We start from the raw sequence: 23677 nt of genomic DNA on the forward strand, positions 1-23677 counted from the left end.
TATTTACTCCACAACTGTGTAATTGAACCTTTTTTTTTTCTCAATTAAACTAGCATTAGACCCGATAGTTAACTTTGACATGCCGGAGAATTAGAAAATCTACCTGATATTTTTTCCAACAAGACTGTATTCCCGCCTCATCGGGCCAACTTTTGTTTACGAGACATGAAATTTCCTGAGCGTTAAATCGGTCGGGATGGACCCGACCATCGGCCACCAAGATTATTATCTCGTGTGACTTTCCTTGGTGTTTATGTAAGGATCGTTTCTGTCAAATTAAAATCGTCAATAAATTTTTGAACTTCGGCAAAAATTCAAATTGCAGTTCAAGAAATTGATTCTTACATGTTTCACAGTGCCTGTTGTGAGCTAGATTTCCGTTCGGAAATTTTCCGCGTAAGAAGAGGATCCCGTATTGAATGTGAATGTTTGCAATGTTAATGTAGTTTTGATATTTACTCTTTAAAATGTCATTATGACACTTTAAAAACCTTAAGCTTGCAACAACAAAAAAATCACTTAAAAATTGCATAGATAATTCATTGGGACTGAATTTCAGTTATCAGATGAATTTCAGAATTAATATTTATTTTATTTTAATTTTTTTTTCGTAAAAAAAATCCAAACATAGAAGTTAGTGAGTAGATTGTACCCAGAACTAATTATGTATTCACATGAATGTTAATTATTCAGGAATTTCCCGTTTTTTAATCGAAATTCATTTCAAGAAAAGAGATCTTCTTTGCTCTTATATTTAACAAAAAATTCTCGTGTTGAAAATATCTAACCGAACGAGGAGATTGTCATATGTTATCCTAAACTATCAACTGATTATTTATACGCATGATTCTTAAGTGTCAAGGAATTTCTCTTTTTTTGACTGTAATTGAATGTAACAATTCAATTTTAACCCCCTCCCCGATTTTGAATGTTTTATTGCAAATATCTTGTTAAAGATGTTATTTACTGATCGCTTAAGAAAGTTACAGACTGAACCCTAAAATCTTCAGTAACCGAGTAGTACATGTATTTTAACCGTTTAGGAATTTTTTTTTCCGTCATTGAAAGGTCAGCAGTATCTTTTTAACAGCCCTGATATTGTTTAAATAATCTAGTGTTTCAAATATCTGGTTTTTCAGCAAGAAAGTTAGCAGACGATACGTTAAAATCTCAAATAATTACGTTTTATATCCGTCATACAACCTGACAAAGTAATTTTTCATCACTTACCTGACTTAATAATAAATGTTGTTTTACCATTTAATATTTGCACAAGAATTTGATCCTGATGAAATTCTGATAATTTAAATAAATGAAATCATAAAACTTTTGTATAGTTGATAATTTCCTTATTTGCGCTTGTTTTACTCTGTTATTATTAACCCTAAAATCCTAACTGATCAATTACAAGAACATGAGAAAGTACAGTTAGCATCCTATAAGCAAGTACTTTCTATGTATATAGTTATCGTATTTTGGATTAACGAAAATGATAACTCGATCGGTTTTCATAACATTGAATGTGTGCTCGTTATTAAGTGCAAATTTCTTTTTTTTACTGTTATGCCTTATCGTATCGATATCGTGTTTTCATGATTCGTACTTACAGCTCAATAATAATGCAAATATTCAATATAATATTAAATAAATTTCTATTAATATTCATTTAATAGTATTATGAATTTTCTGTTTTAACGAATAATGCTTTCTCAAAAATATAACATTTCTAAATTCTTTATTGAAGTGTTTGTCAGATTCTAATCTCATTTGAGATGTAATTCCATATAAATACATCAGTACGTAAAGTTCCTAGTCTATCTTAACTTTTTCGTTGCTTACAGTGTTGTTACAATTATTCCTAGAATACGACGAATAAACTCCATTATAAACTATAGAAATAGAGTAATTAATAGAATATTAAATATCAAAGAAAATAAAAAGTTATTGGATAACGACATTTCTGAATACGGAAATAAGTAATTAATAGGTAATTTGTTACTTATATTGTTACTCTACAGTAACAATGTAGGTAACAAATTACTACACACTACTTTTCAAGATTATTTAGACTACTAGATTATAAAATACTGCTAAAAGGCTTCTTAGGTTAGTGGATCTTAAATACAAACACTCTTAACAAAATTCCTGGAGATGTTTCGTTCAAAAGTTGTTGAAAGTTTTTCTTTAACGGATTACAATTGTTAGAAGTTCATGGGCTATTCTTTCGTTGTGTAAAAATCGTGAATTATTAAAGACCGAAAAACAATTTAATTTCAAACAACAGGATAAACTCCGTTTTCACGATCGGTGATAATGGTCGCAGACCGTTTCGCATGAACTGTGGAGTTTACCTGACCGATGAATAATTCCTCTCCGTAAAAAGAGGTTCTGATTCCACTCCTGATTGGAAATCCTAAATAGCTTTTAAATCACGTAAAGAAGACTGTGTTTGAGCAAACATACTTATTACAGATCGTTCCAGATAGCTGTACCAATTTATTTTTTGTTTACAGGTTATATGTTATAGAGAATTTTAGAAAATAAAAATATCGTGTTAAACAGAGTAAGAAATTGAATAGTCTAGTAATTTTAAATCGGGAAAGAAGCAAGTGTTGTTTGTTATGCATTCCGATTCAGAATGTCATTTACATTTTATATTAAAATAAGAAGCGCAGGAGTTTTCGACGTATTTTATTTATTCCAAATAGCTTTTCTTCAATTTGGAGCCTGAATAAATAACTATTCACGTTCGCTCCGCGAGTACGCATATGAATCTAAGAGGTTGGAGATCTGTATTAGAATGTATGTTTTCACAAGTATTGCCGTGCAATAAAGCGTTCGCTTTTAGTAATGTTTGAAAGTGGATGTGGGAATTGGGTAATTTGTGGTAATGCGGATATTTTACAGAAAGTAAATTTTAAAGATAAAAAATACAAGCTAATTAGTGAATTTTTTTAAACTGATAACTTCTAATGTTTAGTTTTAATGATGTTTATTTTGGCTTTATTTTGTTATTTTTTTGTATTATTATGGCCTCGGACGTGTTTTTACACGTATTTTAACCAAATTTAATGAGATCGATGAAATAATTGTTAACGAAACACGACTTGCTAAGAATCGAACCCGAGACCGGGTGATGTACAAGCGTATTAACTATTACACTAACTGGCTGATCAGATTATACTATATATTACGTTCCGTTAGGAAAACCCTTATTTTATGGTAAAATTGTGATGTGATTATTAAATCCATCTTAATCTTATACCGTATAGAATACGTTGCCAGAATATGGAAAATAAAATACTTTTGTTTTCAGGCCTAAAATAAAACGCAATATTTATTAAGGGAATATATTTCCAGGTAGGACACGAAAATAACGTGAAAGGTGGAGTGGTTACCTGTTATTGTGTTTAAGATACAGGTAATAAATGTTTAAGAATTTATTTTACAAAAGGCTACTATACAAGAATGAAAGAAGTTAGAGATGCCTGGCCGCATATATCCGGCCATGTGTCTATCCGACGCGTCATTATGACGTTATAGTGAAGACTATAATGTGAAAAAATACAGAGCTTTCTACGCAAGTTAATTTTATATTCAGATAAATAATGTTTACTATTGTATAAAGTTATAATGTAAAGCTTGTTTTATTAACAAAAATCAACTGCTTAGTAAACAAAAGAATTATATTAAATAGTTATTTTGTATATTTTATTACGATTTGAATTTCATTGTAACATATTTTCAACGTTTTCATTTCTACAATATTATCCAAAATATTAAGGCTAATTATTTTGTAGTCCTCGCTTTGTAATTTTGCAGTTGTTACGTACCCTAAGATTCTTATATCAATTGTAAGTAACTGATTTACGTATTTTATTTCAATTTCCCGTATCAGTACCACCGAAATGGCTATTAAAAGCTATTATTTCAAGATATATTTTTTTCTCTGTACGAAATATTAAACAAAATTTTTGAAGTGAAAAGAAAAATGAAATCTTGGGATCTTGACAGTAACCTTTTGTTCAACTTTCTTTACACGGCTAAGCCATCTGCCAGATGAGGTCATGCGCCACAGTGCATCGGTTTGCGTTTATTGGCATAATCTTCATGCTCGAGTCTGATTACAAGCCCCACTGTCCATCCGATGGCCAACTGTTCAGCATTTTGCGCACTTGGTAGGTTCAGTGCAGTTCCTTTTTATATGATCCAGGCCGCCACAATTGTACCTTCCCGTCCTATCGGGTCCGTTGCATTGCGAGGAGGTGTGGCCTCTCTCCCAACATCTGAAGCAATGGGTGTCAGACCTGATCTGCACCTTGCAAAGGGTGCAGATCGTACTCTAGCTTGTATAAGCTTCATAGCCGCCCTGTATGTAGTAACAATGGACGCGTTTTGAGTATCACAGTAGGCGGGGCGTATGTATGGAGGTAATTCTAAACTCATCGCCAACCACTGGTGCTACCGCATCCCGTACCTGCGCCTCGGTTGTTTCACGATCCAAGTCTTTCAGATGGACCACCGTCCTACGACTACCGCGTGTTTTTAGTTTTATCTGTAAATCGGCTGCTCTGTCCCTAAAAACTGTTTTCAACTCTTCAGCATTTGCATGGCCCTTGACCCTAATACATAATACATCATTGCCACTCTTCCATAATGCTAGTACTTCACCGGCCTCCTCTCTAGTGACCACTGCTTTACTGTGCGGAGAAAATCCGCATATGAACTGCCCGCTGATTTCACCACTAGAGTACTGCTATCAGTTACCGTCGGCGTCGCCAACTTAATCACCGGGGCCATTTCACCTTGTGTCCCTACCGCCACCGGCGGCACTACCGTATTGATCTTACAAAGCTGTTCTTTAAAGTTATATGTCAGGACACGCTTAACAGCCGCTCTCAACTTCCCTTCTGGTAGAATAAATGTCGGCGACGGTGAGTTTATCACTACCTTTCTGACGGCCACAAGAATGGCGCGTAACGCGTTCTCCTCACCTTCCGCCATGTCATAAAAATCCTTACATTTTCCCCGAATCGTCTTGCCTCACTCTTACCCATAATAACTGACTTATTTTATTATGTCACCCTGCCTGACTTCTGGTACCTGTGCAGCCGTTCCCATACATCCCCGCTGACACTCGTAAGTTTCGAAATAGGCATACATCGCCCTCAGCCAGTCCTGCATTGGCCACCAGCTGCACGTGTGTGTTGGTAAGTCTGTTGGCTACCTCTTGGTTGCCGATCCAATCGGTTCATCTTCCGCCAATTTCTCTTCCAGTATATTCTTCACGTTGACCGTACGTGGTTCGTCCGTTTGGGTCGCCTGAATGATTTGTTTTAATGGCGTTGAAATGTCTAGTAACGGTTGCAGATCGCTCAGAATTTCCTGTAATTCTTTCTTGTGGGTATTGATGAAACTGATCGATCCGGTGCCGTGATTTTGCTTCAAAGTGTATAATGCGAGGCCCAGTCGAGTTGTCAAATTCTTTAAATTTCCGGGTGGAGTATCCTCCTTTTCCGTCTTTTATTCTGTTTACTAGTTTACTATCACCAAAGTGATCGACCCTCGATTCCATCTTTCCTGATACCCCCACACGAAGGGGTTCAGGGCTCAAAAGAGGGGGGAACGGAGATTTTTTTGGGAGCGGGTAGGTAAAATGTATGAATTCACGAATCGGATAAAAGAAATCGGTGGGAGGTCCAATAATTGGTGGTGTGTCAGGGGTAGGGGAGGACCCGTTTCCGATTGAACCGGGGTGCGTGGGTTTGGGATGTATACTCTGTAGTATACTCTAGAGTAATACTCTAATAGTCTAAAGTAGACTTTATTGCCGATGACGGTAAGGTCAATCGCACAAAAAAAACGTAATAAAAAATCAAACCGTAATCCAAAACTCAAACCGATCATTGATACACGTCCACAATAACTCAAACCACAGGTTCCAGTTCCTTGAATCAGTAAAAAACTGAAAAATCAATGAAAAAAGGAAAAAACGCAGAGCGAAGTAACAACAGGTCCTCACTGTATGAGAGCTCCCACTCGACTTCCTTCGAGTCGTTTGAAACAACTAAATGTAAAACTGTTGAAGGATGTCACTATATAACAACAACCTTGCATGATACGATCTTCCGATCTACGCCGCAACATCGGGGAGCCCGGCCGGCAACCTATCGATGGTATTTGTAACACGTTTATGACGACTGGTTCCTCGGAGTAAAATCCTTCGATAAAGTATCTGCCTCATGAAGTAGAAAAGACAGAGTAGGATTCCCCCCTCCGATTTTATTACCGAATCAGAAATCTCCATCGAAATCAAAACCGATAGAGATGTGGTCACACCAAATCGCACGAACTCGTTTTGGATTGACAACAGACAAAAATCCCCGCAACCGGGTTTCGTTTACCGGCATTCTCAAGCGAGTTTTGGAGATTTTTATTGTCTAGGTAGACATAATAACCACAGTTTTCTTCAGAGAATCGATTTATCCGTAACATCGTCGGCGATTTGTAATCAAACCGAGTCAAACCTGCGACTAAAGTCTCCCTTCTCCTTGACGTCGGAAGGCCTCTCTCCTTCTGGTCAGAAATCCTCAAATAACAATGTTATTGAAAATTTTGCTCCAAAGCGGTTAAGTACAGTAACGCTCAAAATTAAAATGACTTGCTAGAGCCTTTTCTTACGAGTATTAGCCCACAAAAACAGCACACTAACAGAATACAAACATAATCTTATAAAGTGTTTATTAGCCCACTCTGCAGCAGTTAAAAAAAAAAAATAATATGATTTCTACATGTTTAATTTTTATTACCCTAACTTTTTTTTCATTTAATCAAAACAAACCCGCCAATATTTTATTTATTTATTTAAAAAAAGAAACTTTTCCTTATCCAAAAGCTATTTCCTAAATGATGTAAATGGAAAACTGTTGGTCCAATAAACACCTAAATTCGCGAGAATAATTTCAAGTTCACGAGAATAGTTAAGATTAGTTTCTAGATAGTTAATGGTACATTTTAGAATTTTCTTTTTTGTGTTTCATACCGTAGTAAAATCAAGTTCGCTTAAAAGTAATCAAAAGATTAATATTCTTCGTTTGTCTAAGGAAAAGTCTCAATGAAATGAAGTAATGTAGGTTAACAGAAAAGTAATTAGGAATAGGATGGATGTTATAGTTTTTTTTTTTTAGTCAACATTAATATCACGTTAACTTTTATGCTACAAAAACCTGATTAACTGTTAAGAAAAGGGATTTTTTTACTTAATTAAATTTAGTAATAATTTTTTGCAGTAATAATAATAGCAGTAAAATATTTTTTGTATAATCACAAATTTATTGTCTGTATAAAAATATCTTATTTACAGTTGATACATTGAGTCGGTGTTGATACATTGAAAGGTGTTTTAAGATTAATTTAAATAATTTGAATAAATTTGTTTAAATACCGGAATTTTATTTATTTATTTTTTGAACACGTAATATATAAGAACGAATTACACGTTTGAATTTAAGTCGCAGAACTTATTCGCCACGTTTTGAATATCTCTTTAGGTCGCTATTTGATTCTTCAGTCTATTATTAATAATGAAAATCTATTCGTTTAAGAAAAATCATTATTTTAGACTAGACAGGTTATTCAATTTGCTATTGTGTAAAAGTAATATGACCCCATTATGTCCGCCTAAAATTCAATAAAACTCAACATCGTATCTGTAGTAATTAAATTTGTCCACTTTGTGAGAATATATATATATACTCATAATATTTAAAAAAAAAAAATAGTTTCAAAATTTAAATCGCAGTTGATATTTTACTTTGAAACTTATTAAAATTACAATGCAATATTGCACATAATATAAATTCAAATGTACGAATAAAGGATTTGTTTTGTTTTATTAAATTCGTATAGTAATTTCTTTTGGTACATTTTAATTATTTGAATAATATATAATGAAATTTAGAATGTACGTACGTGTACGTTCTGTGCTGTGACCGTGGTGTTTAAAATACAACCTGACGTTAGTCGCAAGTCGCTCCTGACAGTGACATAGCCGTCTTTAAGATTAAAAGAATCCCGTGTCTGTTATCCCCCGAGTAAAATGTACGGTTAAATATCAGTTACTAAACCGGCTGAAATAGAGGTGTTCAAGCAATATTTTCACTTTCTTCACCAAAGAATAGTCGAGTATCTGGGATGTCATCATTTTACTCGCAGAAAGAAACTCGTGACTAGTGCCTCTTGTACCCGCAGAATATTACAAGCCACAGTATTAAGAAATATACGGCAGTCAATGTCAGGTAGTATAAAGAGCGATAAATTAATGTAACCCCTTTCTAATGCGAAGTAACAGAATGTACTTAAAAATAATAAAGTAAATCGATTAAGAATAAAAATACGCAGTAAGAAGGGTTATTATTGTAAGCGTTGTTAATAAAAACAATGTTAGAAAATATTTTTATCTTATAAGCAATTATAATGGCCTTTATTTTGTGATAATAGAATTATCAGTTTGCAAAAAAAAAATAATATGGTGGGTTTCCATAATTTCTTGGATTGCTGCCTAAATTTATTTATTCATGTTTTATTGTGAAGGTAGGCCCTAACATCGTGCAATAAACAGCAATTATAATAAATAGCGTCTAATTTAAGAGTTATAAAAATTAAATAAAAGTGAAATTGCTATTTTATTCTTGGAATACGTAATGATAAATTTTAACGTTAATCGATTGTTTAAATACGTAAACTGATAAAAATAATTATCATTTGCGATATCTATTTTAATGCCGATTATTTGCTCGTATTTGCTATCTTCTTTTTTTAAATTTGCTTATATACTCACTCATTTATGAAATGACTTATTGTCACACTTAATTATAATTTATTGTCGTTGGCTTGACGTACTCAGCAGGGTACAGTCCACTGCTACTCAGTAAATACGGCATATTGGAGGAAAGACAGTGGGCGACAAATAAATAGTAACCGACTAACAAAGATACAGTAATAAAAAAAATACGATCGGTAACAACGTGTTGCACAAAGACAATATGTATAAAATATAAGCCTGTTAAACCTTTTCAAAAGTTATTTATCGTTTACCAATCCGTAAATTATAATATGTAATACCGGTTAGTTAGCGGTAAGTTTGCATTAATTTAATATGAAAGTAAGTCTTTTCAGTAAAAATCAAGGAATCTCTAAACGATTCTAAAATTCAGGAATGAGGTTTGTCAAACAGTTAAAAAAATTTCAGTTAAGAAAACATCGTTTAAGGTTATTTACTTTTTCTAATTCTATTTACGGTTCTTAAAAAATCACACTTGCGGGATAGGTGAGATTTACTGCCCGTTTCAATTTTTCCAGTTTTATTTAGAGGATTATCATCTACTTTTAATGTTCAGTTAGTGACCGACAGGATTTTTTTTGAATAACGGAAAAAAGTTTTAATATTATATTAAAAGAAAATATATTTTTGAAAAATAAGTTGTACATAGAATAAAAAGAAATAATAAAGATAGTGAAATATATAAATATTGTTAAACCGATTTTAATAATATGGCAATAAATTACTGAAATTTTATAAGCGATTGTCTGCAAACCTGTTTTACAGATTAGCAAATGATGTTTACAACAGAATTTTACGTATAAAATATGCAGGTGATTAAAAAATAGGTTGTGCAGATCAGTTACAGATAAGAAAAGGGAAATTTCTTGTTAGTTAAAAATTCACGTACGCTGAATTATTAAAATTTCATTATGAAATTGACTTAAATTTCAGTATTTTTAATATTAAATTACTTTAGAAATATGAGAGCGATTAAAAAATGAATTCTACATTTCTGTTACGGTACGTGCTTATTTAGCACATGTTTTTAGTGAAAAACGAATTACTGTAAATTACTGTAAATTTCAAAGTAAAATTTCTATTAGAAACGGAAAATGATGTATTTTAATATAATAAATATATAAATACTCGTAAATATAATAAAAATAAAGTAATCTTCATTAAGATTACTTCTTAAATATTGAAATCGATCCTAAGAACCGAATGTAGCAAGCGCGTGTTTAGTGTTTATTACGCGTACTTAGACAGAAGAGAGATTTTTTCCATTTCTTCAGCCGATTTATTTTAAACATCTACCTTTTTTTAAAATAAATTTTGGAAGAATCTGAAATCTAGTTTCGATAAAATATATAAAAAAAAGAGAAGCAGAGTCAGTACATTGTTACATTTGTTGAAGATATTAAAGTGGTATTAATCGTTATATTAAGTAACTAGCGGATTCGAGGCTTGATTTTATGTTATAAACTACTTCAAAACGAAGAAAAATTTAGCATATTTTTGAGGTACGTTATTTGCTAATTTGGTTTATTTTACGAATATATTCAGTACTGTTTTTTGTTTTTGTTTTTCTGTTAAAAAACGTTTAGCATGATTGTGTTCGTTTATTTGTATGTAGTAAACTGCTATTCTACGTATTTTAGCAGGATGTATCGATCAAGTCGGGCAGAACGAGTGACTCAGGTGTGACTCACTAGTGTTCTGCACGCAATTCAGTAGAGAGTAGCCTCGATCATTTTTTACTCTTATTCGGTGTATTTTTTATATAAATGACTATTATGAGATGTTGTACTACATTTTAAATTATGTGATATGTCAAATGTTTTTGAGTTATGTTTAACCTGAATTAATATAATCTTTTTTTCTCGTATCTAGACTTGTAATGAATACTTTTTTATTATTTGGAAGGTAAGAAATTGGCATGTACAATTTTTATTTAATAACAATTATTTGAGAGATTTACTGGAGATTTCATTTATGTGACTATGTGAACATCTACTTATTTACTTCCAAAAAATGCTTTTAACTTTTAAAAAAGTAAAATTGTGTTCGCTATTGCATCAAAAGAGATATTAAATCTAAAATTTATGTGATTCGTGGAACATAATCAGTCTTGACGAATTATTTCGCTTTCACATGGAATTTGGATTCACTGCAAATTGATTTTTAGGGCTTAAAATATATTTGTGGTAGACGTGTTCGTTGACAATTTGTTCATTGGTTTCTCATAAAGCACTCTTCACACGACTTCTTCGCCGGGCTAGTCGATAATTAAAATGTTTTCTATCCATTCACTATTATTTCCCAGTGGTTTTTACGTGTTCGATTAAGTAACCTCACTTGTTGAAACGGATCCCGACGATGGTGAGATGAATGCGGAGATTTTAATTTCATCGTTTGAGAGATTCCACTACTTCGTTGTACTTCATCGTTGAAGAAAGGACAAAGGGTATTTTGTGGCAGGCTGAATTAAAGTCTGTAACTTTAGTTCAACGTGCATTTCGACATGAATATGAAAAATAGCCACCACATGAAAATAATATACGATGTTCGTTCAAAGAGTTCGAAGAAACTGGATCTGTTCTCAAGGAAAAGTCAACTGGCAGACCACGAGTATCCGACGAAACTGTTGATTTAGACAATCTGCAATCAGAAGTCCTAACAAATCCATCTCTCGTCGAAGCCTCGAGTTAGACATTCCGAAAACAATAATTCACAAAGTTTTACACAAAAGATTGGGGCCTTATTAGAGCCTTATTTATGATCGATGGTAAGTTAAGTTTGGGAATTTTTTATCATATAATTTGCGTGGAAACAAATTCCAAGCAATACATACATAGATATTTGTTTTTTTTTGTGATAGCGCGAATGCTGATTCCATTATAGTGTTTGTAATATCTGAAGCCGGGTTCGTAGTACGTTATGCCATCCCCTCCTGTTCTTAACATCACTCAGCGACTTCTCACACCAACAATCAAAGTAGTGCATTCCAAAAGTAACATCGATTAATTTGCAACGATTTGAATCGTATCTGATTATGTCGTTACTATTATAGTAACGAAATACGTTCTGGTAATTTGTTATGACGAGTAAAATTATTTATGCTTTATTTTTTTGTTTAATGCGTATATGAAGTAATTTATTTATTTGTTTCTTGAAATTTTACGTTTATTTCTAGTACATTAAACTTCCCCACCGGGTTGGTCTAGCGGTGAACGCGTCTTCCTAAATCAACTGATTTGGAAGTCGAGAGTTCCAGCGTTCAAGTCCTATTAAAGTCAGTTATTTTTACACGGATTTGAATACTAGATCGTGGATACCGGTGTTCTTTGGCGGTTGGGTTTCAATTAACCACACATCTCAGGAATGGTCGAACTGAGAATGTACAAGACTGTACTTCATTTACACTCATACTTATCATCCTCATTCATCCTCTGAAGTATTATCAGAACGGTAATTACCGGAGGTTAAACAGGAAAAAGAAAGTGTATTAAACTTAGGTTTTGCTATAAATAAACAGTAACAATGACGTAATACAAAAGTATATCAAATGAACTGTTTGTTTATTACAGGCTATGTTATTATTTTCTTTGACTTGGCGTAGCTCGTTACGAAAATTACTTCTAGATAGGACGTACGCAACAATAACTAAATATTTTTTTGAACTTTGTAGGCTTACAAAAAACTACAAAATAAAAATATTAAATTGTACAAGAGTGCATAAATAAATGAAGTGTTAGAGAAACGTGAGTAAAAGTAATATAATCATTAAATTTATTAGAAAAAAAATTATGAATCTACAGAGATATTAAGTTTGTAAAATAAACGTAAGATAAATTTAATAATAAAAATACAAAATTTAATTAAAAAAAAGACAAAAAAAAAATTAATTAATTAAAAGGTTAATTCGTACTATATTTTATAAACTTAAAGCTATTTCATACTAAATAATTTATATAGTAGGTTGAAAAATAAATACAGTAGAATAAATAAATAACAGATGAGATACATAATTAATAATAATTAAACGTCAGATTTTTAATAAATAAAAAATAGCAAAAATAAATGAGTATGGTAGAATAAACAATAATAAAAATAAATAAAATTAATAATAAATACTAGTCTGTATCATTTTTGCGGCAACCAGCAGCATATGTGTTCCGCATACCGGGTTATAGCAGCGGGGTAATGTGAGGAGGCAAGTAGGCAGCTTGTAGGGAGACCCGCCTTTTGATTTTACATCTACAAAACTAATTTTAGAGTTTGTTTTTAATTGCAGTCGAGTTTTTAGAAGTTATCATATTTATTTTTGAACATATAAATTAATTTATATTTTATTTTGATGTTTATCATATTGTTTGCGAATTAAGACTACATCTAAATATTGCTCGCATAATATTGTTTATTTTAGTCTACCGTTTTTCTTTATTTACAATAATTATTATAATTTATCATTAATTTTTCTTTTTTAATGAATATTGTTAGATTTTTGTTAGTATCTAATCATTATACTTAAAAATAGAATTATGTTAAATATCGACAGTTTGGTTTTTTCATTCGATAAATGTTTTTTTAGAATTTTTGATTGTAAAAGATTTTCGGGTGAACACACAACCACCTATTCATTTTTCATAATTTAAAAACCGAGAAAAGGTTAAACGAAATTTTTTTTGTTTATCATATTTACAGCTAAAATTTTGACGGAATTTTATTTTAATTTCTAAAATATAAACGATTTTGCTCGTAGAAAAAAAAAGATTCGTTAAGTTGAGAAATGGTCCTCTATAAAGAATCCGTAGATGTTAAATAAGAACATCGTTTATTCTGTTCTTGCACCGAAATATAGTTCTCATTGTCACTGGGATTATTTAGTTTTTTTTATTTACAGGATTGTAAATTACTATTTATTAATATTGCTATTTATCAATAGTAAGTCTGTGTTTCTGCAATAGGGTAGGGCGGAGACAAGGAACGCGCGAGGATTCATTTCAGTAAATTAGATGGAACTTCGAATTTCCAGTTATAAAATACGGATTATGTTGCTCATTTAGACGATCAAAAGATTGTCGAGAAAAAGGATTCTGCAAAAGCATTATTTTGGATAATGATTGGCCAAAATTAGACACATTTAATTTTTTAAATAGATTTTTGAATGAATATAAATTTAAGCTGGACGCCCTTTACACGTTGATTTGAATTAATTGTAGTGTAACGCATGCACGGGCGAATTTCTTTTTTTAATTTTTTGTATTTTTTATTATTGCCTGTCGTACGACGTTTGTTGCTCATGATTTTTTAGCTTGTTTGGTTTTTCGTAAAGGGGGAAAAGAATCCTGCAAAATTTGTAACTTTTCTTTAACACTTTTAAAGCATTTTTGTCTCTGGTTATATTTTTTTTGATGAAAAATAATTTTTTATCAGTGGAATTTTCTTTTAAACTTTGAAAGTTCTTTTGGATAAAATTTAAGTGGAGAAAGAAAGATTGATTGTCAGTATTAAACAATAAAATTTGATCAGGTGTTTCTCTTGATCAGAAACTCTTTTTTTATCATTTTGGTCAGATTTTTAGATTTCTAAAAATGTAAAAACAAAATTTAATTGTATTATATATAATTTTTTAAACAAAAAAATGCAAGTGTTTTTTAAACTGAAATTAAATTTTTGTTTGATTGTTTAATTGCTTAATAATATGAGGATTATAAAAATATATTAAGAATTATAAAAACAGTATTGTTTTTTGTTATTGTAAATTATAAATTTCTGATTAAACAATGACTGATATTAATAGTTAACATTGTGGGCCTGCGATATTTTTTATAGTAAGTGTATATTTTGGAACTGGTGTAAAGAAGCAGCTATTACCGCAAGCTTTGCAGCATCAGTGAAACAAGTTTCATTATCCTTTAAATTGTGATTACAGTCCTTATTTATGCTAATGTATTTGTCTCCTCGTGTAGTTTAGTGATCTTTATCTGTGGAGGTGAATTAAAATTTTCTTAGTGTTCGCGTTCGCTTACGAATTTCCGTTGGAAAAGTTATTTTTAGTGAAAGATAAAAAATGGTGGGGTAGCCGGTGAATGCTCTGGGAATTCCTGTTTAGACTGAAGTGTTGTGTTTACTTTTTCCAGTTCTTTCGTTATTCTCGTCTAGTTAAAAATGGCAATACGAATTACTGAGGATTATTGTTAATAATATTTTCTAACGTAAATTTAATGTAAATACGGATTTGAGAATCGAGAGGTATTATTGAACTACACAAATTTTTCTTGCTTTTAAAAATTTACTTATGAAGTTTTTTTAAATATTAGTTAGCGTAATCATTAAATATCTATGTCCGATAAAGCTGACTTACTACGCGATAACTATAGGTTTGAAATATTTTTTGAATCAATTGAAAAATTAAACGGTAAGTAAAACACAACAAAAGTACAAACTTTATTCGTTCATTACATGAAGAGATCTACGGTGTATTTTAAATTAGTAATTAATAAATTCATCATTAAATAATGTTTGTGTTTAGAAACAAAAGTTAAAAAAAAATTATTTTAAGAAACTTTAAATTAGCAGAGTAATTAATACAGTTCAATATGTTTATTACTAGTTAATTAGTGGATTAATTTTAAAAAAAATATTGAATTCTTCATACGTTGATGTTACGGAGAGGGTACACTTATTCTAATTAACAAACCAAACTATTTTTGGAGGCTGAAAATCGTACGAGTGCATGTTGTAAAAATTTTCCAAAGAATATTGAATTTTTGCTAAAATTGATTAAACCGGTTAAAATTAATTAAAACTGTTCTTCCAAAAATTTGCAAACAAAAAAAATCCAAGAAATCTTTTCGATCGTCAAATGGAATCGGTAAGTTGTATGAGCATGACATTCGGCCGATCCCAGGAAATTATTACATATTAACGAAAGGTGCTGAGGTCATCCGGCTGGAAAAATAATTAAGAAGGATTATAATAAATTTTATGGAAATGATGTAAAGTCTGAACGTTAAAAAATGAAAAATTTGCAAAAGATGAAGCGTACTTAACAATAAAAACCCATTTCGATAAACGACAATTGCATGTCGCATTTGTACGATTGCGCCTTTCGAGAAATTTTTCTATACGTATTAACTACTAATATTGCTCTATAAAATTAAGTCTCGCTTGCCCATCGTTTTATACTGCAGCAGATAATAATATTTTCTCTTGAATTTTTAAGAGTTACGCGATTATAGTCTTAGGAGTCTGTGAGCTTTTTACTTTTATCATTTTGGTATAAAATGTTGTATTCAGTTCCGTTTACTCTAAATAAAGTTCATGAATTCCGCTGTCTGTGGATATCCGTTTCAACATGCTCTGCCTGCGCACATTACAGAAGCAACATTATTATTGCAATTAATTCTTATTCCCGAGACCGATTATTTATTTTTAGTAAAGTTACGTGGTATTCTATTAGAAAACAGTATAATAGTTTGGGCTGTATTGGAAGCTTTTAGACGGGCTTGAACTTGCTTAAAAAGGTCGGTTTATCTTTGTATTTTAAATTTGAGTATACTGTGCAAGCGAACAGAGAATATCGTGATGCGTTGTCAGGCGTCAAAAATTATTTCCACCGAAAGTTGATAATGTAATCGGCAGACGGTCTTAAAAAAATGGTTGTAGGAAAATATTTGCAGACCGAGTTTGAAACGATTTCCCTGGAGCTTAATAAATCTGTTAAAACAGCGTGATAGCTATTATTCCATTATCACTCTATGAGTTTTAACGCTCAGGGTTGATTATACGGCTTTGCTAATCGATTTTTTTATTTTCTATACGTGGGGCTATGTGTACCTGAATATTAAGTTTGAGTTTTAGTTTTTCAGATTTAAACGGATTTTACCATGTTACCGTTCAGTGTCAATAATGATCTAGGCAGTGTTCCATAGAAGTTATTGTAGACAACGCCCGCTTTGCGAGTGTATCCATTCGTTTGATGGTTTGTTTTTACGAGAAAAATTACATGTGTAATTTTAAGTAACTGTAAATGTAATTTTTTATTGCTGATTTAAAAAAAATTCTTTCAGTTACCATGCTTTTTGATGACAGTCATAAGATATCATGATTTTTGTCAAAATTTACGAATGTTTCCATTTTCTATACTTTTGTTTGTAAGTGCATATAACGTTGGGAACTTAAATTTTCAAACACTAGTCTCATGAGAATTTGAGAAATTTGTTTTAATGTTTTAGTTTTTTGGTAACACTATTAGACGTGTGGCAAATCTTATACAGGTTTTTCTGGAAACCAAATATGTTTCGTTTAAACCAGTTTAAATGAAAGTTGAACTATTCAACTGTAGAAAAAATATTGAGAAACCTGATTATTAAGTGAATTTTCTTTAAAAGTTTCACTGTTATTTATTACTTTATGTCTTGTTTTATATTATACATTTTATTGAGTACTGCTGCAGACAAATCCAGCTGTTTTTATACTAAATTCCAATCAAACAAAACAATTTATAATGCAATTTTATCTACACATGTTAATTGAATAACTTATATAAATTGATAAAAAAAAATTTTCTGTTGAGCTTGGAAGATTATTTTTATGATAACATTTATATTGAAATATTGTACAATGTAATTTAAAATAACAAAGATGTAGAAATATATAAAATATAAACATATTTTAAATATATTTAAAATGTACAATGTAGTAGAAATAACAAAGATGGGCCACTGAATGTGAAAACAGGAGGAGAAAAGATTATGGAGGTAGAAGAATTTTGTTATTTGGGAAGTAGAATTACTAAAGATGGACGAAGCAGGAGCGATATAAAATGCCGAATAGCACAAGCGAAACGAGCCTTCAGTAAGAAATATAATTTGTTTACATCAAAAATTAATTTAAATGTCAGGAAAAGATTTTTGAAAGTATATGTTTGGAGTGTCGCTTTATATGGAAGTGAAACTTGGACAATCAGAGTATCTGAGAAGAAAAGATTAGAAGCTTTTGAAATGTGGTGCTATAGGAGAATGTTAAAAATCAGATGGGTGGATAAAGTGACAAATGAAGAGGTATTGCGGCAAATAGATGAAGAAAGAAGCATTTGGAAAAATATAGTTAAAAGAAGAGACAGACTTATAGGCCACATACTAAGGCATCCTGGAATAGTAGCTTTAATATTGGAAGAACAGGTTGAAGGAAAAAATTGTGTAGGCAGGCCACGTTTGGAATACATAAAACAAATTGTTAGGGATGTAGGATGTAGAGGGTATACTGAAATGAAACGACTAGCACTAGATAGGGAATCTTGGAGAGCTGCATCAAACCAGTCAAATGACTAAAGACAAAAAAAAAAAAAAATTTAAAATATGTTGTGCACTTGTACAATGTAGTACTTCAGCAGTCAACATTAAGAATATTTACTATATGTAAGTCCATTTTGCAGCATTTCCCAACCAAATTATCTGGAAATTCTTACAAATAAAATATTATATCGGATGTCCCAGATGAAATTGTGCACCAATGTCTATAAATATTTCAATTATTATATTCAAATAACAATGATAGAAACTGAAATAATCAGTTTTTTATTTTTTAGATATGGTCAATATGGCCTCCAATTGTCTCTAGGCATGCCTGAACATGTTTCAACAGCTTTGAAAATACATGCAGAAGCGCCAAAGGAGTGATTGCATTTACAAATTCAGTTATATTTCGTTTCATTACATCCAGAGTATGAGGATTGTTCTTGTAAACACATCCTTTCATTGCTCCCAATGAATAAAATTATCTAGGTGTAAGAACTAGGTATCTGGGGTTTTACACCGCAGATCATACACCCTAGCTAGAGGTCTGGGGATCTCAGTGGCCAGACATAATTTGAAAGAACCTATACGCATCCTGACCTCCATAGGGGAAGATACCCACTTTATGATGATCCCAGTTGCCACATCATTCCCTCCATTCCTAGCCCTGATGAGCTTTACCGGAGGTCATCTTTTAGACCCTCTAAACTTGATAACACAATACTGTCATCACTTTGGCCTCTGTCAGGATGCCACCGATGCAGATATCTTGGGAGACATTTCCATCAGTATATGTACACAACCTACTGTCACCTTTGTGTGGCCTTTTCCAATCATGACCACCTATCATAACTTAAAACTCTCAGCTGTCAAATTAACTGATTTGCGAAAGCACCATCCTCCAACACCGAAACTTTTGCACAAAAACTCGCTAACTTCAGTTAGATGATGCACTCAGATTATTACTTGATTTAAACACCAAAAATACTATCCGCTTATCAGCAAAACAAGTGTTGATTGCAACAATTTTTTCCTACAATTGAATTTACTCAAAGTCCTTTTGATTTATTTAAAAATCAAAAAACATGATGCGCACATCATCAATGGACCTATACTCTGGATACAAGCCTGAGTTAATCAAACCAAATCTGGTCAACCAATCTTGTTAAGCACCATATCCAGAAAGAAACTGTATGATTCAACAATTGAGGGAAATCCACCCAACTACCTGCATAGTTCTCATATCAGGAAAAATACCATGAGTGTAACGGCCATTGGACAATTTGGTCCAACAGACCTATACCATATATGGAAACCTTGGTCATCTGTTTCTTTTATGCACCTATAGGTAAGTTGGTCTACCTTCTTAGCATCATAACGTAATTGGTGCTCTGTCACAAGGATGTCAATCTACTTAATACTAGAAATTACAAGGACCGACTCTTGAGAGACAGTCCTATAGACACCAATCACAGATAACAGTAGGAGATGCTGGGCTCTCAACATAATTTCCTATAATATTTGTGCCTCATTCGATGAGCCCAAACAGGTGCAGCATACAGCATTATAGCTTTGCACACATTCTTTTATAGAACACGTGTGGTTCTGAAATTAAGCCCCCAATTGGGGTGAACTGCTCTCCAACACAGAAGAAAGCATTACAAGCTATATTTGACAGCATATTGAATGTGCTTCTTTAATCGAAGATTCTCATACAGGATATAACCTACACACATCCTGACCTCGAAGGGGAAGAACCCTCCATGGTGGTTGCGGTCGCCACTCCAGCCCCTCTGTACCTAGCCCTTAGGGTCTTTACTGGAGGTCCTAACACTTCAGCAACAGACATCTTCCAGTCCCATTTGTGTCAGTCAGGATACGATCGATGTGAATGCCACAAATGACACTCCGCGTGTACTACACTAAACGTAATTAAACTCAGCCAATGGTCTTAGCAAAGACCATAACGATTGAGTTGAATTGCTCTACCTACCCGAAAACAGTAAAAAGGGGCGAGCCCAATGCAACACCGATCGAGAATTAATAAAGAAAAAAACCGTAACTAAAAACAAAACACAAAGAAAAGAAAACCACTAACACAATATTCTACAACCAATAAACCAAAACCACAGACCAAAAATAAAATTATGCATACACATAAATGTAAACAAAACCTACCAAAAAATGAAAACCAAAAATATAAACAAATTGTGAGAAGGACACTAACCAAAAACTAAAACGTAAAGAGAAATTTCACATTAACTTATAAAAAACCATAAAAAACACCTAAACTGACAAAACCAACAAATATCAACCAAAACACACTAAAATTATCATTAAGAAAACAAAAATTACTGACATTTAAATTTCATAACCTATAAGGAATAAACCAAAACATAAACACAAAGATAAAAGTATATATAACCCGAACATAAACATTATAGTGAAACAAAATCAGACCAGATTACATAAACGTAAACTGTAAGTAACCCATAAACCACATAACATTTTAAATAAACTCTTAACACGAACATATACATAAAACATTAAACAACGTCAAAAAAACCAAACAAAACTCAAAGAATACTAAAACAATAAAATACCCAAACTAACCAAAACGAAACAAGAAACAAAAATTATACATCTATCTGGTGACAAAGAATGTCTGCACACACTTTTACGCAGGTCACTCATCTGATCAGCAGTCGTGCCAGGTCTGTTTCTCGACACAGAAACGATTAGGACATGTGGGTGAGCCCCATTCCTTTTTTACCAAGGATTATTTTGCATGATGGCCCTCTTTGCATGTCATGCGAAACATCATATATGTCGTACGAGGCTGCAGTGACTTAGCAGCAACAGACTTAATATTATACTGATTCACTGCCTCATTCTACCGAATATTCCTCTCTGTCTTGCTATCATTGTTCACCACAGTCCTTACACCCTTTGGATTTTCTTTAACGCTGACAATCCATAATGTTGGCTTCCTTGCCTCCAACTTCTTAACATCACCTTTAAATGCCGCAGGGGTTACACCAACCAGCTTATCAATCAACAGTACTGTCAGTTTCAATGGATCCTGTACAACATCTGAAACCAGCTTCCTTTTAGTTGATAATGGTGTTGACAGAGATTAACTCTCCCCCACTTGTCCATCTGAACTCTAAAACCTACATACCTCTACAGCCAGTTGTTTCTCTTCACAGTCAGTAAGTACAAGAACCACAGATTACAAAGACCAGACTGTATATAATCAGCACTTTTCTCCCTAAGATTTCTCATGTTACCAACTCTTCCACCTCAACACATATGTCATTAAAAATATATACAATTTCAGTGGTCTCCTCTGTAACCTATACATAGCAAATTTAGAAAAAAATTTTCTGATGTGGGCTGTTGCTCCATCTTATTGGAAGATTGTTTCAGCAATTTCTTTTTCATTTAGTGAACGGATAAATGATTTTGTTGCAAACATTTTCTGAGTTTACCGTGTTCTGGAAAAACTGAATGATTATCTGCTTATGTGACACAGCTCACCAAACTCCAATTTTTGTTATTTTATGATTGTTCTAAGATCTAATAAACATTATTAACAGATCACATCTGATTGTTATGGTTGTTGACATGACCCAGTAATTGAAACCATATTTCAACTGAAAAAATGTTACATAGAGATTTTCTTTTTCATTTATAAAGTAAAAAAAAACCACAGGAAATATTGAACTTGTTTAGGAAAATCAATATTGTGTAACTGATACACTGCAGTTATTTTTACTGGTGTAGTTTAAATGTTTAGTCAGTATCCTGTGTGTTCTACTCCTACAGATTTCTGCTTGTGCCAATTTTCTAACAGATTTGTTTTTACTTGAACTATGTGATTTAGAGATATCATACAAATTTTATTCTGTCAGGAAAGATGATCTTCCAGATTTGGGAAAGTCTTTGATAGATCCAGTTTCTTTGAATTTACTGATCAGTTTTCTCAGCATTACAATGTGGAACATGGATGACTGGAAAACCTTTAATGAAACATTCCTTTCTTTATTTTGTACTCTCACTACCACAACTTAACATATTTTCAATCAAAACAATAGAAGCTTCAACTCAACTGTTAAAACCACTGTCACACACTAAAAGAGTAAATAAAAGCTTCAATGGTTATGGAAATAAAAATATACCAACAGTAAAACATGGAACTTAGGTATGAATAAAGTCAGCTGGTAGTTTCACCTCGGCAATATAAAAAAAGTTAAATCATATTTTATTGATGAGATCCAGATTTCTTTGTTTACTGCATAATTACATTGGAGATGCTGGTAAGTGAACCTTAATCAAAATAAAGAATCAACCTTGAGACTATGACATATTTGCATTATTATTTTATAAACTATAATCTGTGCCGGTGAATTGAGTTCTAGTGGAAAGCAGCTGAATGAACTACAAGGTTTTTCAAAAATGATAAAGTAAAGTGTTTATTAGCTCTACTGCTGTTATCAGATTAACGGATAGGATTTGGGATCCACTTGCTGTGATTTCAGTAATAGATCAATTTATTTTGAACGTATGATCTTTAGGAAAAGATGAGCAAGTTACTTTTAAGTATACTGGCTGTTATTACAAATAGCAACTGTAAAATTTTTCTTAACTTTGTTTTCATAAATTATTGCTATTAAATTTAAAGAATTGAGTAATAACTGTTAAAAATGAATTCAGAAATATTTTCTTAGATGGGCAAATTAATCAAATTGTGCACATAATTATGAAAATAGTTTTGGTTTTATTGCATCAGTATGAAAAACAAATGATTATAACTTTATACTTTAAATGATTATACTTTATTACAATTTACCATTGAGGTGGAGTGCATGTGTTGTGTGCATGCACGCACACAACACACACGCCCCACAATCATCTGGTGAAACAGAAAGTGATATTCACATATCAAATTTTTGTGAATTTGTTGTTTAGCAGGCCACTAAATGTCACTGAAGTTATTGAATTTAATCAGTGAGAGTAAACTGTAGTGTGATGTAGAATAGAGATAATTTTTTACTCTGTAAATCCCTGACACAGCCATTTTAGTCACTTGCAAAATTGTGAGTTCTCATTTAAGTAAATGCTTACTTAAAAGATTACTAAACGATTACTTAAAAGATTATTAAACTAAATGAAATAATGTCTAGTATTTTGTAGGACATAATTGGTATTTTCTGTGAAAAATAAAAAAAAATTGTCCTGTTCTTAGAAAAAAAAATTTCTTTACCCTTCTTCTACATTATATAAAGTTATTTAAAGTAATCTGTATTTTGTTGTGTTTTTTCCTTAAATCTGTGTCAATAAATCTTTCAGCATTTTACTTATTAAATATGTTTTTGAATAATCCTGAGTTACATTTATTCTTGGAAGAATGTGGGTAAATTATACAGAGTTGACTAATTTTTGTTCCTTTATTTTGACAAATGACTTTATTGTTGGGTTACTTATGATTTATGAATGTGATTTTTGATTAACCTGATCATAGTTATGAGTTTAAATGAAAATTACTTGT

General features: G+C 32.0%; 1 protein-coding gene across 1 annotated transcript in view; it reads left to right on the top strand.

The window, feature by feature from the left end:
• Positions 1-23677, top strand: part of Meltrin (disintegrin and metalloproteinase domain-containing protein meltrin) — a 216279-nt gene that overhangs the window by 79135 nt on the left and 113467 nt on the right. The window lies entirely within an intron of this gene.

The sequence above is a fragment of the Lycorma delicatula genome, chromosome 1 (assembly GCF_047948215.1).
Source record: "Lycorma delicatula isolate Av1 chromosome 1, ASM4794821v1, whole genome shotgun sequence".
Classification (NCBI taxonomy): domain Eukaryota; kingdom Metazoa; phylum Arthropoda; class Insecta; order Hemiptera; family Fulgoridae; genus Lycorma; species Lycorma delicatula.